At 45.6% G+C, this 17,405-nt stretch overlaps 1 long non-coding RNA gene across 1 annotated transcript; it reads right to left on the bottom strand.

Moving 5' to 3' along the window:
- Positions 1–5,799: 5,799 nt before the first annotated feature.
- LOC136702838 (uncharacterized) lies at positions 5,800–8,817 on the bottom strand. Its single transcript, XR_010803954.1, has 4 exons — positions 8,303–8,817; positions 7,469–8,196; positions 6,868–7,043; positions 5,800–5,933 (listed from the first exon to the last, which is right to left on the bottom strand). It is a non-coding gene; the product is annotated as an uncharacterized lncRNA (long non-coding RNA).
- Between the last annotated feature and the right edge of the window lie 8,588 nt (positions 8,818–17,405).

Below are 17,405 nucleotides of genomic sequence, written 5' to 3'. Positions count from 1 at the left end.
CTTGGATTCACTGTCTTCTTTTCCTCTGTCTTTGTGGTGTAGATCCCTGCCTCTTTTTTGGTGTTTTTATGTTGTTTTATGTTGTTATTAATTGCTTGAAAAGCTGTTCATGCAAACAAAACATGTGTAACAATACACATTAATGTATTTTAACTATATATGCCCAACATATTCTAGATATAGTGTAGAATACAATAGAATCAATAGAAAGCAAAACTTTTTTTCGCGCCACAAAGACAGTGTTTCCTCCCACAGTCCAAAAACACGTTGGTAGGTGGATTGGCGAATCAAAAGTGTTCGTAGGTGTGAGTGAATGTGTGAGTGTGTGTGTTGCCCTGTGAAGGACTGGGCATCTGTCACACCCTTGTTCTGTCTTGTCTGTTGTCCCTGCCATGTGCTCACTTAGCACATGACTTTGTTTGTTATTGTTCATGTCTCAGCCATAGTCCCTCCTTTGTTCCTCCTCCTTGTCCGTGTCTCATTTGTTGCCCTGCCCTCTCATTAGCTGTCCCAGGTGTTTCCTGTCTGTGGTGTGGCTCAGGAATACTTCCAGAAAGCATTGTCAGTGAACACAATCCACCGTGCCATCTGCCGTTGCCAGCTGAAACTCTACAGTGCAAAGAGGAAGCCATTTCTAAGCACTGGGATGCAATGTCATCTGGACCAGAGAGGACAAGGATAACCCAAGTTGTTATCAATGCTCTGTTCAGAAGCCTGCATTACTGATGGTATGGGCCTTATAAATCAGGCCTACATTTGGCCACCCTACTCCTCATCCTAGAGGTAGGGTGTAAAAAAATAGATGTATTCTGTCCAATGGGACTTTGCAGAAAAAGTGATGCGTGGTTTCTCATGGGCAAAACCCACATACTCAGCTCTATTGCTCATCACACAAATGCATGTTCCTTACAAATGTGGCACCATTTAAAAGGGAAATAACAGGCTTTCCAACAGTATAAGATTTATTGCCAAGAAGCATTTTTACAACAAAGAAATAATCTACCAAACACAAATTTCCTTACTCATTGTGCTAACTATAACATATATTTAATATATCCTGTGTTGTAGTCACCAGGAACTAAGCTTCCAACCACAAGTCTGATGCTGTAGTTCCAACTACACAACTTAACAACAGTGTTTTCGAACGTTCGGCACTAGGTGGCATATTAGGAGTGACATGTGGCAGGGTGTTCCCTTCAGCCATTTCTTGCTGAAGTTGACTTAATTCTGCCTCCATCTTTGCTTGCTGTCGCTGTGAAACATCAAGTTCATGTTCACTGGCCCTGAGTTGTACTACAGCTAGTTTGGCTATCTGATCTAATGCTTCAATTAGAGGCTTGCCCTTAAGCATGTTTGTTAAGTGGTCTATCCACTTGGCCACCATGTGCTCATGACTAGCCTGTGAGGCTTTTTGCACAATTTCTGACAATCCAAGTATCACATCACTGGTAAGGCTTGTCAGGACAGAGAATGCCTTATCCCATAAGCTAGCTTCATTTGCTTCTGATGGAGAAGTCCCTTCTGCCATGTTAGCTGTGCCTGTGTGGTGTACTTTAATTCTATTCAACCAGGATTAATCTTGTAGTCCCTTTTACATTCACCTGAATTAAAATTCACCTGCACTGAGTACCTTAAGGATAAATGCTAGGATTTGTATGATCAAGTTCACTTATGAATTTCTAAAAGGAGGACTGCTAATGGTAGAGTGAGGGGGGAAGTTGCTCTACACAAGTGAGCAAGAAGGGTGAAAGAAAAAAAAATATATTTTTTAATAATAATGATATAATTATTATTCATTCATTATCTGTAACCGCTTATCCAGTTCAGGGTCGCGGTGGGTCCAGAGCCTACCTGGAACCATTTGGCGCAAGGCGGGAATACACCCTGGAGGAGGCACCAGTCCTTCGCAGGGCAACACAGACACCTACGAACACTTTTGAGTTGCCAATCCACCTACCAACATGTGTTTTTGGACTGTGAGAGGAAACCGGAGGAAACCCACGCGGACATGGGGAGAACACACCAACTCCTCACAGACAGTCACCCAGAGCGGGAATCGAACCCACAACCTACAGGCCCCTGGAGCTGTGTGACTGCAACACTACCTGCTGCGCCACCGTGCCGCCCATAATTATTATTTATAATTATAAATATTTCACCCTTTTAAATATATTTATGAACTGACATCAAGTTAAAATGGCAATCTCTAATTACTGCATATTGTATGCTATGGCTGTATCAGCTTAACTGTATTTTAATGTCTTTTGTTTGCAGTTACTCAAATATGCAGGATTTAGAGACAGCAGGTCAAGCCATAATACCAGGTTTGTGAATGAGAAATAGTCGAGCAATTTCCTCCACCAGAGGGCACTAACAGGGCATCTAAATGGCAACTGCAAGCTTCAGCATTGAAGTCAAATTTGAATTGCAATACCAGACCGGGACACCAGAGCGTGTGACACACATATAAAATTGAAAATGAACACCAGACTGCGCTGGTGGGGATTCAAATAACAACAGCACGGGTAGACGCCATATAACACGAATGGAGAATTTCCACTGTAGCAGCAAGCTTTAACACTGGAGGGCGCTGACGGGAAATTTAAAATGCACTGTCGACTGGCTGCCGTCTCGGCGTGAATGCGGCACGCCGCGTACCCCTGATAGCACAAATGCATCTTAGAGATGTCTGCTGGACATATCAAAGGTCGTCTGGAATGCGTATTTAATAGAGCGTTTCCTTATCTGCAATGCGTCTCTGATACGTCTCTGTTGGATCGTGGAAGGCCATTAACCAACGTGTTCCAGATGTGTCATATACACACCTGCCTCTCACAGACTCTTATGAGATGTATCCAAGACTATTTAATAGAGCGTTTATTCGTCTGCAATGCACCTTATCAGATTTGGACGCCGGAATGGTGTTTAGATGCTGTATTCCAGACTAGCATATAAATTATAGCTAAAATACAGCGTATGAATGTAATTGAACCTAAGTGTGTGTGTGTGTGTAAAATTATTATTTAGAAAAAATTCTTGCAACATTCATTTACATTTTGTTTTCAAAAAAGTTAATGTGACAAACAGGGAGACATTAAGAAACTAAGGGCCACAGTAGGTGCACATGTGTATAAACCATATTATTATTATTATTATTATTATTATTATTATTATTTTATTATTATTTTCACAAAATAAAATTAAGTGAAAGCATTATATTCAACATGTTTATTAAGCATAAAATGAACAATATAATAAATAATGCGTAATTAATTAAAATTAATAAAATTGAGTCTTCCCAGTGCCAGTCGGAGGTAGTCGTTTAGATATTTTTTGCCTCTGCTTCTGTGGGAGTTGGTAGCACCAGGTTCTTCATTGCAGCAGCTGTGGGTCAAAAAATACAGAATATTATTACAATGAATTGTTAAAAAGAGGCAGCATAAAAACTACACATATACCAGCTGTATTATGGAATTAATTAAACTGTATATAAGAAATAAATCATGTGGCCTCCTTCCAGTTGGATGTGCCTGGTATAACCTCCAGTGGGAGGTGTCCAGGAGGCATCCTGATCAGATGCCCGAACCACTTCAACAGACTCCTCTCAACGTGAAGGAGCAGCAACTCTACTCTGAGCTCCTCCCTAGTCACTGAGCTCCTCACCCGATCACGGAGAGTATGCCCAGCAACCCATCAGAGAAAGCTCATTTCGGCTAATTGCATCCGCGATCTTGTTCTTTCAGTCATTACCCAGAGCTCATGACCATAGGTGAGAGTGGGGATGTAGACTGACCGGTAAATTGAGAGCTTTGCTTTATGGCTCAGCTCTCTCTTCACCACAACGGTGCGGTACAGTGACCACATTACTGCACATGCTGCACCTTACCTACAGTCAATCTCACTATCCCTCTTCCCATCACTCGTGAACAAGAACCTGAGATACATGAACTCCTTCACTTGGGGCAAGTTCTCACCCCTTACCTGAAGGGAGCATCAGTTTCCAGGAGATAACCATGGCCTCAGACTTGGAGGTGCTGATCCGCATACTGACTGCTTCACACTCGGCTGCAAACTGCTCAAGTGAACACTGGAGGCCTCTGTGCGAAGAAGCCAGAAGAACAACATCGTCCGCAAAAAGCAGAGATGCCACCTCCTGAGCTCCTCGATGGAATCCCTCCTGTCCCAGGCTATGCCGCGCCACCCTGTCCATGAATATCGGGAACAGGAGTGGAGATAAGGCACAGCCCTGACGGAGTCCAATGTCCACACTGAACAAGCTTGACTTACTACCAAGGGTGCGAACACAACTCAAACTCTGGGAGTACAAGGACCGTACGGCTCGCCGGAGCGACCCTGGCACCCCATACTCCTGGAGTGCCTCCCACAGAATCTCTTGGGGAACACGGTCATATGCCTTCTCCAAATCCACAAAGCATGTGTAGAGTGGACTAGCAAATACCCACACCTCGTCAATCTTCTGTGAAAAAGTAAAGAGTTGGTCCATAGTTCCACGGCCAGGACGAAATCCGCATTGTTCCTCCAAAATCCTAGGTTTGACTATCGGACTGATTCTCCTTTCCAGCACCTTGGCACAGACTTTCCCCTGGGAGGCTGAGAAGTGTAATGCCACAATAATTGGCACACTTTCTCCAGTCCCCTTTTTTGAAAATAGGAACCACCACCCTGGTTTGCCAATCCAAAGGCACCGTTCCCGAGGTCCATGCAATACTGTATAGGCGTGTGATCCAAGACAGCCCCACAGTATTGAGTGCCTTCAGTAACTCTGGGCGAATCTCATCCACTCCTGGAGCTTTGCCACTGCAAAGCTTTTTCACCACCTCAGTGACTTCAGCCAAGGAAATGGAATCTGACCCCCCAGACACTTCTGGCCCTACCTCCTGCACAGGAGGCATGTCTCTCGGGTTAAGGAGTTCCACAAAGTGCTCCTTCCAATGCCCAACAATACGCTCAGTCGAGTTCAGAGTTTCACCATCCTTGCTGAGCACAACTTAGACAGTGTCCCCACTCCCCCTCCTGAGCTGTCGAAGTGTTTTACAGAACCTCTTTGAGGCCGCCCGGAAGTCATTCTCCATGGCCTCTCGAAACTCCTCCTATGCTCTGGATTTTGCTTCAGCAAATGCCACAGCTGCAGCATTTTTCGCCTGCCAGTACCCATCCGCAGAATCGGAAGTTCCTCGAGCTAGCCAATACTGAAAAGCCTCCATCTTCCGCTTGACAGCTTTCCTTCCCTACACTGAGTTTTAAATAGGTGTACTTATAGGGATGCTTTTGGATCATGTTTGTCTGAATCTTCACTCCAGACCTGTTCGCCATGGGAGACCCTACTGGGAGCTAACAGCTCCTGACGACATAGCCCTGGAGGTCATTAAACCACACAAGCCCTTCCACCACGACAAGGCCCTGATCCAGGAAGGGTAGAAAGTTGCTGTGCGTTCATTTTGACAGCTTTGCCCTAATTAAAGTTAAAAAGGCATTATTTTTAGTTTAAAAACATGTGAAAACCACCTGACCGTTAGGTGTCAGTAAAATGCTTGTCTGGCGTGGATTAATGCTGAGGATGAAGAGGATTGCTCATGTGGGCAAAAAAAAAAGCAGAGGTCGAAGCAAAGAGACCAGATGTCAGTGGAAGAATGTTAAGTTTAAGCATACTTACTTTAAAAAAATCTGCCACTGTGTTTGTTTATACTGTTAAAATGTATTTGTCGCATATTTTGTTTGAAAATGTAGCAGGTGCATTAAAGTAACTTATTTGTAAAGTAAATTAACTATTACCACGTTTTCGTGACCGCATCCTTGAGGTGATTACCACTGGAGTACTAGCTCTTGGTCCTGGTGGGTCACTGACGTGCATGTTATGGTTTACTCCTCACTCCATTACACATATTTCAGTTTCACAGGGCTTTGTTCATTAGCTGCATCAGGTGTGTTGGGAATAAAGAAAACAATTGCCCACAGGATTGAGAACCACTACACTAGCTTATGCCATTATGCAAAGCAGTACAGACATTGTGACGTAAAGCATTTAGATATTGTGTATATACAATATCTATCTATCTATCTATCTATCTATCTATATATATATATATATATATATATATATATATAGTTTTATTTATATATTTTTTTTCAAATAGTGAGTGAAATGCCTTTTCACAATGCAACACAGAGCTGTATGGTTCACAAATCCTATCATTACAAAGTTTGTCCATTGATTTGTAAGAAATTACTATATACTAAGACAATACTAAAGTTTACAAAAACAGCTTGATATCTTTTTCATGCATTCTTCAGTCAAAACATTCCCATTTGGTTTGTTAAATCTATGACTTATGACTGTACCCCTATTCAATTGGATTGTTTCTCAGTATGGAGGACAAAATATTGTAAATAAACGCACAAATAATGTAATAAATAAACAAATCTTGTATAGTGCACATTTCAGGACAGACGCACACACATATTATCACTATACTGGGTTTCCTCCGGGTGTTCCGGTTTCCTCCCACAGTCCAAAAACACACGTTGATAGATGGATTGGCGACTCAAAATATGTCCGTAGGTGTGTGTGTGTGTGTGTTGCCCTGTGAAGGACTGGCGCCCCCTCCAGGGTGTATTCCCGCCTTGCGCCCAATGATTCCAGGTAGACTCTGGACCCACCGCGACCCAACGTACAATACAGTACCTTTCAGTATTCTTTTATGTAGTCATGTTTTTGTATTAGTTAATGTACTTGGAACCATAAGGGGCTAATATGTATCATTAACATTAGCTTTATATATACCACCCATATACAAACTATTTTGTACCCTGTGGTGACGAAAGTGTACCAGAATTATTAACACAAACATTCATAATGGGCAGCACGGTGGCGCAGCAGGTAATGTCGCAGTCACACAGCTCCAGGGATCTGGAGGTTGTGGGTTCGATTCCTGCTCTGGGTGACTGTCTGTGAGGAGTTGGTGTGTTCTCCCTGTGTCCACGTGGGTTTCCTCCGGTTTCCTCCCACAGTCCAAAATCACCTCCTGAAGAGGAAATACACAAAACTGACATTTTAATATATACATTAAATTTTACCTTTTTTTAAATCTGTTTAACCCAATACATTTAATTAAGAAAAATATGACAGTGGAAGGAAAATTATTGCTTGTGTTTTCAGTACACATCTTCTGTTAGAATGAAACTTGAAAATAGTGTACTGGCAGTCAAATACCACAGGTTATACTGTACATGTCCACGCACAAGCCAATGTTTTGTTTGAATTTGGCAAAGGTAAACTTTCTATGCAGAAATTGTGTGCATAGTTTCAGTGGAGGCATGAAAGGTTTAGTACAGGAGGTTGATCACTCGAGTCACACTCTGCAACTCCATGTTTAAAATGCATCTCTGGAGAAATGTCATGATGTTTTCAAGTGTGCAGGGTATTCAATTTTGAAGTCGTGATACATACAGGTGTTTATGAAGCGGGCATCATCTACTGCACTATGACAGCAAACCTCAACTCAGCTTTCACCACACTCTGGCTTCCTCTGGAAACACCAGTTTCCCAGTCCTGATCTTTCAGGTGAATTATCAGATATAATGTTGTAGGTTCACCCTACAGAAAAACAGAAATAGACTTGGCATGACACACTAAGACATAATACTGACTTTTCATTGACTGTGACTTTCAGTTGGTGTGGCAACAGTTTACTTTATCATACTTAATGAGGGGGTCAGAGTTGTAAGTCAAGAAAAACAAGTTTATTCTTGAAGTCAATGCCTATACATCATGAAGAAAAATGCTTTAATAATGATCCCATACCTATTAACTATTAATTTATATTGGTACCCCCTCTGGAGTTTGGTGTTTTCTTACTGTGTCTGTAAGGGTTTCCTCTGTGTGCTCCTGGTTTCCTCCCATGATCCAAACACACACATTGGCAGGTGGATTGGCTACTCAAAAGTGTCCATTGTGTGAGTGCGTGAGTAAAATTGTGGGTGTGTGGTTCCCTGTGAAGGACTAGTGCCCTGTCTAGGGTGTGTTCCCACCTTGCGCAGAGTGACTCCAGGTAGTATGTAAATATTTTGTACCCACCACAACCTTGAACTGGACAAGCAGACAATGAATGTGTTCCCACCTTGCGCAGAGTGACTCCAGGTAGTATGTAAATATTTTGTACCCACCACAACCTTGAACTGGACAAGCAGACAATGAATGAATACATGAATGAATGAAAGCACAGAAGCCACATTGATGCAATAATTGTTAAATTATTATTTAGGTCAAATGTTTAAATCAAACCTGTAAGCTTTGAAGTCCTCTCTCATCTCAACGTCAGTGTGGCGATGTGTATTTTAGGAAGTACAGCTGTAAATCCATTGCTGAACTGGTGAATTTTGTTCACTGTTAGAATATGGATTCCATCAACCTCATCAGACAACTGTAAAAACAAAGCAGAACACAATAGATGAAAGCTTTATTATAATAATCCAATAAATTATATCATATGGCGCAGCAGGTAGTGTCGCAGTCACACAGCTCCAGGGGCCTGTTGTTCAATTCCCACTCCGGGTGACTGTGAGGAGTTGGTGTGTTCTCCCCGTGTCCGCGTGGGTTTCCTCCGGGTGCTCCGGTTTCCTCCCACAGTCAAAAAACACACGTTGGTAGGTGGATTGGCGACTCAAAAGTGTCCATAGGTGTGTGTGTCTGTGTTGCCCTGTGAAGGGCTGGTGCCCCCTCCATGGTGTATTCCCGCCTTGTGCCCAATGACTCCAGGTAGGCTCTGGACCCACCGCGACCCTGAACTGGATAAGCGGTTACAGATAATGAATGAATGAATGAATAAAGACAATAGTGTAGCGCAAATAAGATAAATCTAGTATTATATTATAATAATATTATACATATTATATATAATATTTTCAGAATTATAAAAGATACAATAATACTTATATGATGTTGGTTCACTTGCAACCAGCACTGGGCATTTGGTGACAATGCTGTTGATTCATCTGTTGACTTCCTTACTGAAACTTTCAGATCTCTGCAACATTGAAAAGTGGCACATTTCCTAGCTTTTGCTTGAGTGACATATGCAAGGTGTGCTGGAGGATGGACAGTATTGACTCAAAACATGTATGCTTTCATTAATAATCAGATCACAGCATATACGTTTTAAAATATTATTACTAGTTCTACAATATAATAAAATACATACTTGCATAAGTGTTCCCAACAACATTTATACTTCACAGTTAAACCTTTGGGAACATGAACATACTCCAAGTTAGTTGGATACCTGTGTGGGAAAAAAATTGTCAGTCTAACAAAATATTGTATCATATGTAAATGTTTTGGTGCACCTGATAAAATTATATGTATTGATTTTCTAAGTAAAAGTAATAACAGAGTACAATACATCGATATTTTACACACAACTTCAGATAAAAGTTCATCTGATGATTTTCACATATTTGGAAAAGCACAAATGTGGCCTGCGCAAATGGTATTGTATGATTTTACTTTCCAGCCCAGCACTTCTTTTGATATTTGGTTAACATTCGCATTGTTAGCCTCTGTCTCATGTAACTGCAACCCAGACCTGCTGAAATAAATGTCAAAAACATTACTGTTAATAATGTAATATTACTTTGAATTTTTTATACAGAATGGGTTAACTATTATCCTCCTCTACTCCTTCACTTGTCTTCACTGAGATGCTAACCTAGCATAGCTGTTGCTTTGCTAGAGCTCTTTAAATACTTATTCTTTGCCAGAATGAGTGAATCTATTCTAATGAGTTTTATTAAGATTAAATATCACTTACCTCTGAATATACAAGCCTCCTTTGCTGTTTTAGTAATGCCTGCTTCCACAAACCGTTGAAAAATCATCCACTGAAACTTTTTTTGACGCTGTATTCAAACTCAGAATAACCGCCCAGCTAGCAAGGTAGATATGGAGCGATTCTGGCTCAGGCTCGGCACTGTCGGCTGGCTGCCGTCTCGGCGTGAATGCGGCACGCCGCCTCTGGCCCAATTCTGGCTGCACGTTGGCACTGTCAGCTGGCTGCCGTCTCGGCGTGAATGCGGCACCCTGTATTTGGCCCAAGTCCGGCTGCACGTTGGCACTGTCGGCTAGCTGAGGCTCGGTGTGAATGCGGCACGCTGCATCTGGCCCAGTTCCGGCTGCACGTTGGCACTGTCGGCTGGCTGCCGTCTCAGCGTGAATGCGGCATCCTGTATATGGCCCAAGTCCGGCTGCATGTTGGCACTGTCGGGTAGCTGAGGCTCGGCGTGAATGCGGCACGCTGCATCTGGCCCATTTGTAGCTGCACGTTGGCACTGTCGGCTGGCGAGGCAATTGCCATTGCAGTTAGCACACTACACTGACCTGAGCATTTTTTAAATACTGCGTATTAATCGTATGTGGCCCACATCTAAAAATAAAAGAAAATACTGGTAACTGTCTGGAAAACGATGTAATAAATGTTAAATAAAATAATCATTATTTTAACTTGTTAAATGCCATACAGTTATAGGTAAGCTCTGTTAATATTGTAATATTTTAGAATATTGATGTAATGACTGGGACACGAATGACAGAAATGATTATGATAAATAGGGTTAATAAGGAGGAAGTGCCGAAGGAAGGAAATTGTTATTTATGATTTTGAAGACGGCAGCTTTAAAATGAATGAACTCTGAATGAGAAAACGGAAGGTGGCAGAAGCGAACCGCTGTAAAAACACAGAAGAAGAAGACGATGAAGATTCGCTCTCTTTTCTGTGACCGCGGCGCACGAGCAGCTCTCACCGGCCTCAGGGAACAGCTTCATCCCGTAAGTATTTCAATTTAACCTTATATTTTCAGGTACATAAGTATTTTGGTATCGCCCAAATGTAGTTAACATCGTTAATGTTACGTATGTTATTCTATAAACTGCTATACGTTACATACCTAATGTTGAACCGTTTTTTTTTTTCAAATGACAAACTTTATAGCTAACCGGTTTAGCTAGCTCTTTTTTTTCCTCTGACATAGAAAACATTGAAATGACATGACAATCGCTCATACATGAGTTATTTTAATTTGAGTAATTATGTGGTTTGATGGTGTATTTTACAAGACAATGTGAGCATTTGTGTGGGTTTTTGTGTCACAAAGAACCACATACCTCAGTATAAGAAATAAAATAAGAAATAAAACTGCTTAAACACATTAAGAAGGCATAAGGTACTAGCTAAGTAGGTTAAATACATTCTCAATCTCAGGGCTGGTTTTTGGTGTAATGTAATGTTTTAAATATATAATTCCACATACACTAATCCTTTTTTAGGCAGTAGCAGTGAATCATATAATCATATTTTGTTGATTATACTTGAAAGTATGTTGGGAATAGAACTCAATTGTGTGGTAGTTCATCTAACTCGAAATGTATTGTTCTGATCAACCTGTAGGCACTGAAGATAAAAATGTTCTTTTGGACCGTTCTCAAAGTATTTAAAATTTAGAAAATATCAAAAAGGTCCAAAATACACCCTCCCTCTTCTGGGAGGCGTGTTCGTTACGGAAGAGTCGCAGACGAGTGAAGTTCAAAGCAAATCAAAGTATTTATTTAACAATACTGGATCCAGGAGAACTAATACATCGAGAACAGTGTAATACCCCTCCCAAGTAAAGCTCTGACCTCTCAAGATCTTACTCCAACAGTTATACCCCGAATGACGTAAACCCTGCCGGTGAGGCGTTTTCTGGCTGATTAGCGTATATTAATATGCATAATTTCACGTGTTAGTACTCAGCTCTTCACGTGCAAGATTCAGGTGCATGCTGTGACCCTGAAGACATTCGTCATCCGGCCAGGCTGACAATGGGCCTCTCTTCCCAGCACTCCTCTCCCAAGAGACTAAAATTTAGGGAGTCAGAAATGCACTTCAAGGTCAACAACATGCACCTACACTTCAGCCCTCCTGGGCCAACACTATGATTGATGTCAGTGTGCTAAAAGCCTGGAGTGCACATCTGTTCAAAGTTAGACGTTAAGAATGTGTAAATATCACGTGAGTTATCATGCCATAAAGTTAGCTTATAATATGTCTTTTAAGAGTATTTATCATATGAGTTAGTCGTGCAGGATCAAAAAATGTTTAACTACATGTGTAAGTAATACATAATGTAAATGCTGGTTAGTTATTCATATAAATGCATATAAGGTACAAGATTTCACACCATGAGTATGTAGTTATAAATGTTAATTTAACTAATCATCATTTAAGGATATTTGTCCACAAACACAAAGTAATAAAATTGTTTCCCACGACAGCACAACATAAAAAATATGTGTTGAGAAAATTTGTTTGGAAAAGTTACTGATCAAGATAAACCTGCGCATGCTCTGTTCTAGTCATGCGCATGCTCAGTGGGAGGTTTGGGAATACGCACGAAGGATGGTTGACTTCTCTTTGTTGTGGCTCGAAGTTTGGAGAACTTCAAGATTGAGGTAAATAACTAGTTCACAAAGCATTTTAAAGTTACGTTTCTAGTTTTAACACTATCTTAATGTCACGCCTTCGTCCTGTCAGTTTGTTGTCCCCGCCATGTGCTTTATTTGCACATGGCTCTGTTTTGTTTATGTTCGAGTCTCCGCCTTTGTTCCGCCTCCTCGTCCGTGTCATGTGTTACCCGTCCTCGTTATCTGTCCAGGTGTGTCTCGTTTGTGTTGGTATTTAAGCTCTCTTGTCTCGTGTCCTGTTTGTCGTTCATTTCGTTCACATTCTCTTTTGTCATGTCAGTCATGTTATCTGTCTGTCTCTGTAGTTTCTCTCTTCGTCGTTTCGCTCCCCAGTCTAGTCTGTCTAAGTGTTAGTTTAGTTTCATTTCGTGTTGTGTTGTAACTACTGTTTCCTGTCGTTGTTTTGTTATTCCTTTCATTATAATTAAAATACCGTGTTTTAGCAAATGCGTCCGCCTCCGTCAGTCCGCTCCGTGAATCCTGACAGAATGAACGACCCTCAGGACGCAGCTAGCACGGACTATTACATCAAAGGTTGTGCCGTTCGCCGGACTCCATTCCGCACAGGCCACAAAGATCCTGTGGAGGAGGCTTTGAAAGCGGCCTCGGAATGGAGTCGCCGGCTCCAGCTCCTGCCTGGCGCTGTTCCGGATCCTATAGCGGTGGAGTCGACTCGGGAATCGAGTCGTTGCGCCAGCGGGAGTCGAAAGAGTCGGCGGAAGAACCGTGCTGGAGTTCCCCCCTCGCTGGAGGATTACCCCCTCAGGTCCGGGGAAATTTTTGGGGGGGCGTTAAGGGTAGGGGCTGTTAGCCTCACCTCCGTACCTCTGAGGCCTGAGGCTAACAGGGGCGCACCTCGAGGTGATCTAATGGGTGCGCCTGTGAAACCCCCTAAACCCTTTACAGCTCCAGCGCGAGCCCGGCGAGCAGCACAAACCCCTGTCCTCGAGAGCGCGGCACGCGCCTCTCCTGTCCTCGAGAGCGCGGCGCGCGGCTCTCCTGTCTTCGTGAGCGCGACGCGCGCCTCTCCTGCCTCCGTGGACGTCGTCGCAGGTTCCCCTGCCTCCGTGGACGTCGTCGCAGGTTCCCCTGCCTCCGTGGACGACGTTGCAGGTTCCCCTGCCTCCGTGGACGACGTTGCAGGTTCCCCTGCCTCCGTGGACGACGTTGCAGGCTCCCCTGCCTCCGAGGACGACGTCGCTGCAGGCTCCCCTGCCTCCGAGGACGACGTCGCTGCAGGCTCCCCTGCCTCCGAGGACGACGTCGCTGCAGGCTCCCCTGCCTCCGAGGACGACGTCGCTGCAGGCTCCCCTGCCTCCGAGGACGACGTCGCTGCAGGCTCCCCTGCCTCCGAGGACGACGTCGCTGCAGGCTCCCCTGCCTCCGAGGACGACGTCGCTGCAGGCTCCCCTGCCTCCGAGGACGACGTCGCTGCAGGCTCCCCTGCCTCCGAGGACGACGTCGCTGCAGGCTCCCCTGCCTCCGAGGAGGACGTTGCAGGTTCCCCTGCCTCCGAGGACGACGTCGCTGCAGGTTCCCCTGCCTCCGAGGACGACGTCGCTGCAGGTTCCCCTGCCTCCGAGGACGACGTCGCTGCAGGTTCCCCTGCCTCCGAGGACGACGTCGCTGCAGGTTCCCCTGCCTCCGAGGACGACGTCGCTGCAGGTTCCCCTGCCTCCGAGGACGACGTCGCTGCAGGTTCCCCTGCCTCCGAGGACGACGTCGCTGCAGGTTCCCCTGCCTCCGAGGACGACGTCGCTGCAGGTTCCCCTGCCTCCGAGGACGACGTCGCTGCAGGTTCCCCTGCCTCCGAGGACGACGTCGCTGCAGGTTCCCCTGCCTCCGAGGACGACGTCGCTGCAGGTTCCCCTGCCTCCGAGGACGACGTCGCTGCAGGTTCCCCTGCCTCCGAGGACGACGTCGCTGCAGGTTCCCCTGCCTCCGAGGACGACGTCGCTGCAGGTTCCCCTGCCTCCGAGGACAACGTCGCTGCAGGTTCCCCTGCCTCCGAGTACGACGTCGCTGCAGGTTCCCCTGTCTCGGTGATGGCGGCACCCGCCGCTCCTGTCCCGTTGATGGCGGCACCCGCCGCTCCAGTGTCCGTGACTATGGCGGCTCCCGCCGCTCCTGTCCCCGTGACTATGGCGGCTCCCGCCGCTCCTGTCCCCGTGACTATGGCGGCTCCCGCCGCTCCTGTCCCCGTGACTATGGCGGCTCCCGCCGCTCCTGTCCCCGTGACTATGGCGGCTCCCGCCGCTCCTGTCCCCGTGACTATGGCGGCACCCGCCGCTCCAGTCCCCGTGATGGCGGCACCCGCCGCTCCAGTCCCCGTGATGGCGGCACCCGCCGCTCCAGTCCCCGTGATGGCGGCACCCGCCGCTCCAGTGTCTGTGATGGCGGCACCCGCCGCTCCTGTCCCCGTGACTATGGCGGCTCCCGCCGCTCCTGTCCCCGTGACTGTGGCTACGGCCTCTCCTGTACCCGTGACTGTGGCTACGGCCGCTCCTGTCCCCGTGACTGTGGCTACGGCCTCCCCTGTCCATGTCCGTAGGTCGGCCCGAAGGACTTCAGGGCCGATCCCCAGAACTGTGCCCAGGCTGGTTCCTCAGACTGCCACACAGACATTAGCCAGTCCTGGGCACCCCCCTGTTACTTTGGTTCCATTGTCTGTCCCTGTCCTGGTTCCCGTCTCTGTCCTTGTCCCTGTACCCGTTTCTGCCTTTGTGTCTGTCCCGGTCCCTGTCACTGTGTTTGTGTCTGTCCCCCTGAATGTCTTGGTCCCTGTTCCCCTACCTAGTCCAGTCCAGTTTCCTGTGAGTCCTGTCCAGTTCCCTGTCAGCCCTGTCCAGTCTATGTTTCAACCCCCTGTCCAGTCTCAAGTCTCGTCTCCTCTCCAGTCCCCGTTTCAACCCTCGGTCCTGTCTCCATTCCAGTCCCCTGTCCTGTCTCCTGCCCATGTCCAGTCTTTGGTCCCCAAACATGTCCAGTCCCCTGTTAGTCCTGTCCAGGCCCCATTTCAACCCTATGTCCCGTCTCCTGTCCAGTCCTTGTTTCAACCCTCTGTCTCGTCTCCTGTCCAGTCCACTGTCCCCAAACATGTCAAGTCACGGTATCCATCCCGCGTTCAGTCACCTGTCCCGTCTCCTGTCCAGTCTCATGTCCAGTCCCCTGTTAGTCCTGTCCAGTCTCTGTTTCAGACCCCTGTCCAGTCTCATGTCCAGTCCCCTATTAGTCCTGTCCAGTCCCCGTTTCAACCCTCTGTCCTGTCTCATGTCCAGTCTCCGTATCCGTCTAGTGTCATGTCACCTGTCCTGTCTTCTGTCCAGTCACATACCCCTGTCCAGTCTAATGTTCCTATCCTGTCCAGTGTCTTGTCACCAGTCTCTGCTCCCGTCCAGTCCCAGCACCCGGTCCTGTCATCAGTCCCGTCTCCATTCCAGTCCCCTGTTCATGTCCAGTCTTCTGTCCCCAAATGTGTCCAGTCTCCGTATCCGTCCCACGTTCAGTCCCCTGTCTTGTCTCCAGTCCAGTCTCCCGTCAATTCCCATGTGTCCACTCCTGTCCTGTCCAGTCCGTTCTCGTCTCTTGTGGCCCCCCTTTGTCAGTCTCCTGTCATGTCCCATGTCCCGTCTAGTATATTCGGTCCTGTCGTGTCCCCAGCTCCTGTGTCTGTTCCCGTCCTGTCCTGAGTCCTGTCACCCGTTGGTTTGTTGTCCTGTCTTGTTTTCCGTGCCCTCTCCTGTGCCAGCTCCTGGGGGGTTTAGGAGTACGCGCCCAGGAGTTGCGCGTTCTTGGGGGGGGCATCTGTCACGCCTTCGTCCTGTCAGTTTGTTGTCCCCGCCATGTGCTTTATTTGCACATGGCTCTGTTTTGTTTATGTTCGAGTCTCCGCCTTTGTTCCGCCTCCTCGTCCGTGTCATGTGTTACCCGTCCTCGTTATCTGTCCAGGTGTGTCTCGTTTGTGTTGGTATTTAAGCTCTCTTGTCTCGTGTCCTGTTTGTCGTTCATTTCGTTCACATTCTCTTTTGTCATGTCAGTCATGTTATCTGTCTGTCTCTGTAGTTTCTCTCTTCGTCGTTTCGCTCCCCAGTCTAGTCTGTCTAAGTGTTAGTTTAGTTTCATTTCGTGTTGTGTTGTAACTACTGTTTCCTGTCGTTGTTTTGTTATTCCTTTCATTATAATTAAAATACCGTGTTTTAGCAAATGCGTCCGCCTCCGTCAGTCCGCTCCGTGAATCCTGACACTTAAAGCCATGAATATGTGAGGGAAATTGCCGTGGCATTGTTATGTTAGCTAACTTTGCCACCTCAACGGTAGCCATGGAAAGTTCGATTATGAGCCGTTTGTTTCATTTAATCAAATGCCCAATGTAACAGACTCAAACAGGCTGTGTAACACGCCTGAGCGATTTCTTTTAAGTTCTATTTTGAAAATGTTAAGTTGGCATCTTGTTGGCTGGCTTTTTTCTGTTCCACCTTATATACTAGAGTAGGTAACGTTATATTGAGCCTCCTCAGTGTTTGCTGAGCTGTTTAAGGTAGAACGGAAAATTCAGGAAGCTGTCTACAACAACACTCCTTTAGTCTGATATCATTTATATGAAGGCAGCAGGATGTTATTACAAGATTAAGCCGTAAAAGATACAAAAATAGCCGTATTGTCTGAATCGGTTCAACAGATGCATGAGACATAAATCAGTTTGGTAAAAACATTTCTCATTACTTTTCCACATTAGGAATAGGCTTAAATAGTGTTCAGACCTAGTATTTGTTTTTTTGTTTTGCTTTTAAAAAGTTCGTTACAATATACCTAGCAAACAATATACCTAGCAATGTCTGTTTATGAAGAGAGAAAGGTAATGAGGGTTGAGATGGATAAAAAGGGTCCAAAC

Source organism: Hoplias malabaricus, chromosome 7, assembly GCF_029633855.1.
Source record: "Hoplias malabaricus isolate fHopMal1 chromosome 7, fHopMal1.hap1, whole genome shotgun sequence".
In the NCBI taxonomy this organism is placed as follows: domain Eukaryota; kingdom Metazoa; phylum Chordata; class Actinopteri; order Characiformes; family Erythrinidae; genus Hoplias; species Hoplias malabaricus.
This window is presented reverse-complemented; position numbering and strand designations above follow the sequence as displayed.